The 8,784-nt window shown below is 45.6% G+C and overlaps 1 protein-coding gene across 4 annotated transcripts in view; it reads right to left on the bottom strand.

Moving 5' to 3' along the window:
- Positions 1–8,559, bottom strand: part of Usp33 (ubiquitin specific peptidase 33) — a 47,032-nt gene extending 38,473 nt beyond the window's left edge. For 2 of the 4 annotated variants that reach the window (XM_021157259.1, XM_021157261.1), the window contains exon 1: positions 8,404–8,559. The gene's annotated coding sequence lies outside the window, so the exon portion shown is untranslated. Of the gene's footprint in view, positions 1–6,240; positions 6,375–8,403 lie in introns of all 4 variants that reach the window. The other 2 variants (XM_029475128.1, XM_021157263.2) reach the window with 2 other exon arrangements.
- Between the last annotated feature and the right edge of the window lie 225 nt (positions 8,560–8,784).

Genomic DNA, 8,784 nt, shown 5'->3' with positions numbered 1-8,784 from the left:
AAGGGAAGGGAAGGGAAGGGAAGGGAAGGGAAGGGAAGGGAAGGGAAGGGAAAGATAACCAACGAGGGGTCAGGGAGCACTGGAGAGACGGCTCAACATTTAAGAATGCCTGCTCTTCCAGAGGGCCCAAGTTCAGTTCCCAGCATCTGCCAATTAATGCATTTTTCAGGGAATCCTATGCATCCCTCTGGTCACTCCATGAACCAGGAATACATATGATGCACATATATACATGCATTCATAATCATAAAACAAAAACAAATCAATTGTTTGTTTGTGTTTTGGGACAAGGTTTCATTATGCAGTTTTGGCTGGGCTGGAACCCGCTATGTAAGCCAGGCTGGCCTTGAACACAGAGATTCTTCTGCCTCTGTCTCCAGTGTGCCACCCCAGCCAGCTCAATCTTTACAAAATAAATACGTAAAGCAGAAGAAACTCACCCTCAAACTCTGATCACCACATGTACACACACAGATACAAAAGAACCCTTGTAAATACAACTTTATAAAGGCTGAGTTTTGTTGGTTTGTGTGTAGAGAGACTGAAACCCAGGGCTTTAGCAGGGAGCAGGCACCCAGCCTAAAAGAGCTGCCTCTTAAATCCAGTTTGCAAGATTCTTTTCCAAAGGGGCTGTAACAATGTCTACGCACTAACAAGTAAGGGAAGACCTCTTTTGCACCACAAAACAATTTTCTCTACACACAAAAGATTTTTTAAAAACAAAGAATTGTTTAAAAACACAGTGTAGCACACACAAACAGGAGACTGAGGAAGAGGACAGGGCCGGCTCAGCCTTCTCCTGTACTTTCAACCTCCACAAGTTAAAATCCTGTTTACTTCTTGTATCTTCCCAGTGTAAGCACATAACAGAACATCTACCAAATGAAGGACCTTGGTAAATGTGGCTTTAACTAAAACCCATGTCAAGTTTTATATATAATACAAAAAACCTACATATGACAGAAAATGTGGTATTTGCCTTTCTGAATCTGGCTTATTATATTTAACATGATCTCTAGTTCCATCCATTTTCTACAAATGACCTAATCTCATCCTTTTTTACAGATGAACAAAACCCCATTGCATATATACGCCACATTTTCTTTATTTGTTGATGGGCATGGAGGGTGGTTCCATACTGACATCTGTGAGTAGGACGTCAGAAATCACAGAGAGCAAGTCCCTGCGTGACTTAGACTCCTTTAGGTGCAGACCCGGGAGTGCAGCAGCTGCACACACTGTCTGACAGACAGCTGAAGAATGTCCATACCCATTGCCCCAGTGGTTACGCCAGTTTACATCCCCACTGGCAGTGTCCCTCTCTCCACATTCTTCCCAGAAATGGTTCCCTGTTTTGTTGATGACAGGTGCTCTGACTGTTAGCAATCTAAAGGCAGTTTTAACTGTCACTTCCCAGGTAACTCAGCATGTTCATGTTGAATATTTCCTTCAAATATTTATTGGCCATCTGTAGTTCTTCTTTTGAGAACTGCCTGTTCATTTGCCCATAGTTTATTGGATGACTGGAAAGTGTTTAATGCTGGGCTCTTTATAAGCTCTAGCACTAATTTCCAGATGCACAGCTGACCACAGACCTTCTCTCATTCTGCAGTCCTAGCTCTTCACTCCGCAAACCCCTGCTGGACAAACTTCGGGCATTTACATGCTGTCATTCCCTCCATTCTAACTAGGGCTATTCTATTTTTAATGTGTATGTGTGTAAACGTATACCAGTGTGTGCAGGTGCTGATAGAGGCCTCCGTGGGTGTCAGTTCTCATAGAGCTGCAGTTATACTCCACTAAACCACTGGGACCTGAACCTACATCCTCTGGAAGAGCAGAAAAGGCACTTAACCCCTGAGTCACCTCTCCAGGGCATTAGATTGTCTAAAGCTGGTCTTGATGAACTTTATCAAACACCTCTCAGGATACTAAGAGCTGAACTTGTTGATATAATGATCATTATGTTGGGGCAACATATTCTACTTGGCCAAACAATGTTGCTAACCTATTGCTTCCTATGTATGCCCTATTGGATAATAGTGCACTTATAGATTCTGTGCTTCATGTGTAGTACCACATGTGAGATTCATGGAGCAGCATCTCCAGTGGTGAAGCAGAGGGCTTCCCTCAGGATGAGGCATTCTTAACTTAAAACCATCTGCTATGCTACTGTTTTCAAAGACAAATCCTTTTTGTCACTGATAGTTTTGTTTTGGTTTTGGCTTTAGAGACAGGATCTCACTATGCTGTCTTTGCTGGCCTGGAACTCACTATGCTGTCGTCTTTGCTGGTCTGGAACTCACTATGTAGATAAGACTGGCTCTGTATTCAGATATCCAAAGGTCTCTCTACCTGCCTGCCAGGAGCTGGGTTTAAGGCAGACATACATCACCATGCATAGCCCCAAAGGCAAATTCTCCATCATCTTTTCTTTTTCTTTTTTAAAGATTTATTTATTTTATGTATGTGAGTAAATTGTTGCCATTTTCAGACACATCAGAAGAGGTCATCGGACCCAATTACAGATGGTAATGCTCCACCATCTACCTCAACCTATTCAAGTTTGAACCTACACCACCACTTTACTAAAACAGCCTAATCCCTAACTATGATGTAGATAGCTTTCCTTACACCCACAGATAAAATGTAGTCCTCACCCCTCATCAAGGAAACGTCTCTCTGCAATAGAGACCATTACAGAAAACCACAGCCGATCGAATGCAGAGTTGTGAATCCAGGTCCCAGTGGACAAACAACTCCAGCACCTAAGGTTCAGAGAGCACTGCAGAAGAGGAGGGGAAGACTGGCCGAGCCACAAGACCAAGGTTTACTGTTGAGATTGTTTCTCCTAGTAACACCACAAGCTGTCCCCGTAATGTCTCAACAGCACAACTGCCTAAACATGAGCTGAGTAAGGACAGCAACTATAGATATCCTAGAGCAGACTGGAGAAAGCCCATAAGGCCTCAAAACTGCAAAAAGAACTCCGAGCAACTAAGATATGCTGAGAACCTGAGAAATAATCTTCCCCAGAGAAAAGCTGGTCAAGTGGCTGTTCAATACCAGATGGTGAGCTCTGGAAACATACACAGGGGTAACACTATATCCATTCCCATTCAGCAGGTTCTATTTAGGAATATGTATGTATGCATGAATGCATGTAAAAACAATTAATGAAAAACCTGCCCATGAAGCCAGGAATGGTGGTGCTCGCCTTCAATCTCTGCAGACACAGAAGCTGGTAAATCTGTGAGTTTGAGGCCAGCCTGATCTACAGAGCGAGTTCCAGGACAGCCAGGGCTACACAGAGAAACCCTGACTTGGGGGGGGGGGGGGGGGCAGGCAGGAAATTTAAGAGATCAAGGAAGGCTATATAAGAAGGTTTGGTGGGAGGAAAGGGAAAGGGAAAATGACATAATTTATGATAATCTTAAAAATAAAAAGAAATTTCTTAAAAATCTGCCCAGTAATTGGTACATCATGGTCAGTTTTAGTTTATCTAGTTGAACTAATCATAACAACTATGGGAGAGAAAACATGAAAGGGTTAACAAATTTGACAGAGGTCTAATAAAATCCTCAAGTAATCTGAGCCTTAAGTCTTACATCAAACAAGACCAAGGACTAGGACAGCCACTGCAGCAACCCAGCAGCCCAGCCCATGGCTGTAATTCCATTAGAGAGTCAAGGAAGCTCCCCCATTGTGACAGCAGCCTGGATTACAGAGTGAGACAGAAACAAAAAGGACAGCCATGAAATCTACAGTGCAGCCCAGTGGTCCTGTGTCTTCCCAGCATCCATGAGACTGTAGGTTCCTTCCCCAATATCACCACAAATAAACAACTTGCTCAGACAGGTACAGACAGAAAAGCTAATGCAACCACCAGATTCCAATGACAGCCACTATAAAGAAAATGGTTGACCCTTCTATTTGTTCACTGGAGAAAACATCAGTGAAGGAATAAACACTGCCAGGAGTGTTAGTACACACCTGTAATCCCTGCCCTGGAGGGGGATGCCAAAGACTGTTAGTTCAAGGCCACTCTGAGACCACAGGGAGACCTTGTCTCAAAATGAATGAATGGGCAAATAAACCTTGAGTCCTCTGAGTAATGCTTCCACCAAACCTATTCAAAGTTCCTTGGGGGTTTCATAAGCAATTGTAACCATCCAGTCTTGTTTACCTCACATGAGTACCACAGCCTCACGTCTCACTACTTCAGGGTTGCTACCACCCCGACCTACGCTGCCATTCCTTTATTCTCCTGAAATAACTTGGAAGCCAGTGGCAGAGGCTTTCTAACTTCATTGCCCTTAGACCCTCTCCTTCCCTTCTACTGCCAAGCTGTGTCTTTTTGCCACTTCTCAGCTCAGCTCTCAGTCACACCAGGATTACTGAATGAGAGCATGGGCTAACACCACTGATACCGAGCCACAATACCCTTTGAACCTACCTCGGATCTTAGTGGTAGCGTACCTCAATACCTTGCTTCTCTCCTAAGTTCCCTAGCACGTCAGGAACTTGCCTGCTCCTAACAAGGGAGCATTTCTAAAGCAGTCACAGTGAGCAAGGACAGGGTAAGTAGAAAACACCATGCCCAGCTGCACTGAGGGACATTTCGCTACAGTCTGCAGCTTTAAGCCCTTGGTTGCTCACTCCTTAGGGGCTATACTCCCTTCCTCAAAGTTTATGGAATAGCATCCACACCCATATTATTACCACAAGATCTGAGTTCAAGAGACACTACAGAGAAGCCTCAGAAAGGATGCTGTCCCAGTATGTACACACTGAAATCACACAGGACCCCAGTAATGCGCTCGTACAAGCAATTCACATTTATTTAAAGGGGTTTAAGCTGTCAAAATTCAGTCGAACCTAAGGCTACCCAAGTTAATCTTCCAGTCTCTGGTCTCTGATCTCACCTCCCTAGGAAATCACTCTGTATGGGAGGAGGGGGAGGGGGAGGGGGATTGTCTCCCTCAGCTAAACTTCCAAAAGACCTTCCTATTATTTATTTATTATGAATCAAGTCTGGAGTGTTTTAGAAGAGGGTTTAAATGCACTTTAAGTACAGGCACTAAAGAAGGAAGAAGCAAGCCAGGGAGCAGCGCCACACACCTTTACCTCCAGAGGCCAGGCAGGCAGACCCCTGGTCTACAGTGACCAGGACATAGTGCAACTCTTATCTTAAAAAAAAAAAAGAAAAAAAAAAAACAAGAGTATATATCCTAGAATAAGTATAAGGTTCTCAAGAAAATTAGGCCTGAGGGATTTTATAATACCCATAAGGTTCTCACCATATGTACTTCTATTAAAAACAAACAAGCAAAAAGACTCCATCTGCCAGAACTGGTGGTCCAAGCCAATAAATCCCAGCTATTCAGAAGTGGAGAGAGGAGGATCACAAGTTCCAGGCTAGCCTAGGCTACACAGCAAGTTCCAGGCTAGCCTAGGCTACACAGCAAGTTTCTGTCTTGCCTTTATGAGACTCCATCAAAATAACCAAAAAGAAAAAAAAAAAAAAGAAAAGAAAAAAAAAGTAACAAATTCAAGGCTACAAAGTGAGTTCAAGATCTGCTGCTCTGCCTCTGCCCTCTGCCCTCTGGCCTCTGGCCTCTGGCCTCTGGCCTCTGGCCTCTGGAGGTAAAGGTACCACAGTGCGGCTAGTTTCAGAATAAAAAGCAAAGCAGCAGCGGGGGTTACAGGTGCTTGCCTAGCATGCACAGGCCCGGGGCCAACCCACAGCAAAGACCCTACTCAACTGTAGGGTTTTAGAAAACATGATGCATTCATTCGGTTCCCACCCCACCCGGTAGTGCTAGGGAGCAGAGTCTGGAGCCTTTGTGCATACTAAGTGCTCTCCCACAGAGCTACAGCCCTATGGGACCACTCCTGTTATTAGGAGAACCTTGCCTTCAACAGCTTACTGACCTACCTACTCCCTGAAGGAACAGAAATGCACTGTTTCTTTTGATACATGCACTCTCTTAAATATGAGTTCTCATTACATATACAGACACCACACTGCACAAAATTCATGTGCCCTATGTGTGATTTATTTGTATTATTTTATGTGTACGTGTGTTTGCTTGTGTCCATGGAGACCAGATGAAGGTGTTCAAGCTACCTACTTGAGCTAGGAATTTAATTCAGGAGCTTGGTAAGCCCTCTTAAACATTGCGCCATCTCTCCAGCCCCGTGAACCTTCTTATAGAAAGATAGACCAACTGTACTCACCTCAAATTCTTTGTTCTACTACCAACATGCTCCTGAAATCCCAATGTAGACTTTTAACAGCTTTAGAACCACACCTACACCGATGGAACAGATCTGCAGCAGATGTGGTAGTGTGGGCCTGGCTGCTGGGGAGGCTGGAATAGGAAAAAATGAGGTTCCAGGCCAATCTGGGCAATACTATCCCCTCATCTCTTTATTTTTTCAAATAATTCACATTTCCTCTCTTAAACATCATTCAGCATTTTACGTCATTTTCTTGCAGCATAGAGTCTTGCACCAGCAGGTTGGTAAGCACGATAGTCCCAGCACAGGAGATGGTGCAAGACCAGAGGGATTCAAGGTCATCCTGAGCTGCAAGCAATTTCAAGGCCAACGTGTCTCAAAAAAAGAAAAAAAGAAAAAAAAGAAAAAAAAAAAAAAACTCAAGCTTTTAAAACACTGCATTTAAGTCTCTCACAATTTTATAATCTTTAATTCACTTGATTGATTTATTGATTGATTGATTGACTGATTGAGACAGGGTTTCTCTGTGTAGCCATGGCTGTCCTCAACTCTTGCTGTAGACCAGACTGGCCTGGAATGTACAGAGGTTAAGACTGCCTCTGCCTCCCAAGTGCTAGGATTAACGGGGTACATATGACCACCACCTGGCTCAACCTTAATCTACCCGAATTCTAATTTTTAGTACAGGCTGGCTTGGCAATGTTATTTCAGAAGGAAAGGCTGATCCTTACACAATCATGAAACTCTCACTTGGGGAAAGGCTATTTGGCATTCTTCAGAGGATAGGAACAGAATCAAGTATGATTTTGTAAGTGAAAGGATCCTGAAAACAGCAAATCACCTACTTACTGCAACTATGTGGAGAGATTTGCTTATTCATATACTACATGAACTAAAAAAGAAAGTAACTGAAAACTGGCAATGCAGATCAAAAAGTAGCATGCAATCATAAATATAGCCCCCATGTATATTTGTGTAGTTTTTCTCATCTTGCCAAAGTAAATGAAATAACAAAACTTTCAGCATAGTAGAAGTTACTGAAACAAGTTAACATTATCTCTCAATAAAATTTTCATTCTTCCATACTTATATTAGCAGTACGAACTCACTGCCAGCATTCATAAGATCAAACAGCCTGCTGCAATCATCGGATTTGCTCTGACCTTTCCATAAGATACAACTGTGCCCTCAACCACAGAAGGCACTAGGAGAAATGGTCTCATTCTCTCCCTCTCCCTCCCCTGCCTCTTTGGTTTGCTTGCTTGCTTGCTTGCTTGCTTGCTTGCTTGCTTGCTCTGAAATGGGGGCTTCTGTAGCCTAGGCTAGCCTGGACGTCCTTCTCTACCTTCCTCTACAAAGGCATCTCTAGGCTTGAGCAGTCTACCCTGACTCTCATTATCTTTGGTAACAGCTTTTTTGTAAAGTAAAAAATTGTCAGATCAAACAAAAAAATATCTGGCATGACATGGTGGCAATACATTTGGAATCCCAGCAACTTGGGAGGTGGAGGCAGGAGGATCAGGACTTGGGAGGCCAGACACTGGACTGTCTCGAAAAAATTTAAAGGAAAAAAAAAAGAGAGAGAACATTCTAGAATTCTACATTAAGCACTACGTCTCGAGATCTTTGGTAAAACGCGTCTTCAGTTTAGTTAGACTCTGCTGCAGCCAGGATGTCAGTCCCTGGCTCCATTTCGCAGGCCTAATACCGATTCCGACAGAATGTAAACCCTAACAATCTTCAGTTGCGTGCAAAGCCCCTAAGGCAATCAATCTCGTTGCCTAACAGGTCAACGACGAATTTTCCAACGAGGAGCATTTTGTATTTGAAAAATGCTTGAGCGCTTGGGAAAGCACACACACCGTGGAAATGTGACCCGAACAAAAGCTGCGACCGACAGACGCTACGACTGGACTCGACCCAAACGCTGCGTCGGCCGAAGACACGCCACTGGGACGGTGACACCTCGGTTTTCCCGTTCGTAGCAATGAATAGCCGGGCGGCGCGCACAGGTCGCGCCCCCCGACCCGGATCCCTGACCGCCGAGCCGCCCGGGCCGCGCGCCGGGGCGAGCCTCAGCCCGGCCGCGCCCGCCCGCCCTCCCGCCCGCCCGCCGCGCTCCCTTCAGCCCGCCGCCGCCCGCCCGCCCGCCGGGCTCACCTCAGCCCGCCGCCCAGGGCGCTCCTCCTCCGGGCCTGAGCGCTCGGAGCCGCAGGGCCGCAAAACGGTCCCGCAGCGCGGCCCGCAGAACCCGACCGCTGCCCGACGCTTCCCTCGGCAGCCGCCGCTCCTTCCGGTGTCTCCGCGGCCGCTGCGGGCGTCTGGGGGCGGGACCTTGGGGAAGACACGCCCCGGGGCGGGGCCTCGGGCCTGGCCTCGGTTCTCCGCTAGGCCTGTGCTAGACAGGCAACCTGAGCTGACGTGTACACCACTTCGGCCGCATTTCTGCTTTTATTCCTATTCTCCCACCCTCTGCAGTCACAAGGCAGCTTCCCAAGGTCTCGTCGCGGTGCATTATAAACTCCGCAGTACGGAAAGCCT

The sequence above is a fragment of the Mus caroli genome, chromosome 3, assembly GCF_900094665.2.
Source record: "Mus caroli chromosome 3, CAROLI_EIJ_v1.1, whole genome shotgun sequence".
NCBI lineage: Eukaryota > Metazoa > Chordata > Mammalia > Rodentia > Muridae > Mus > Mus caroli.
This window is presented reverse-complemented; position numbering and strand designations above follow the sequence as displayed.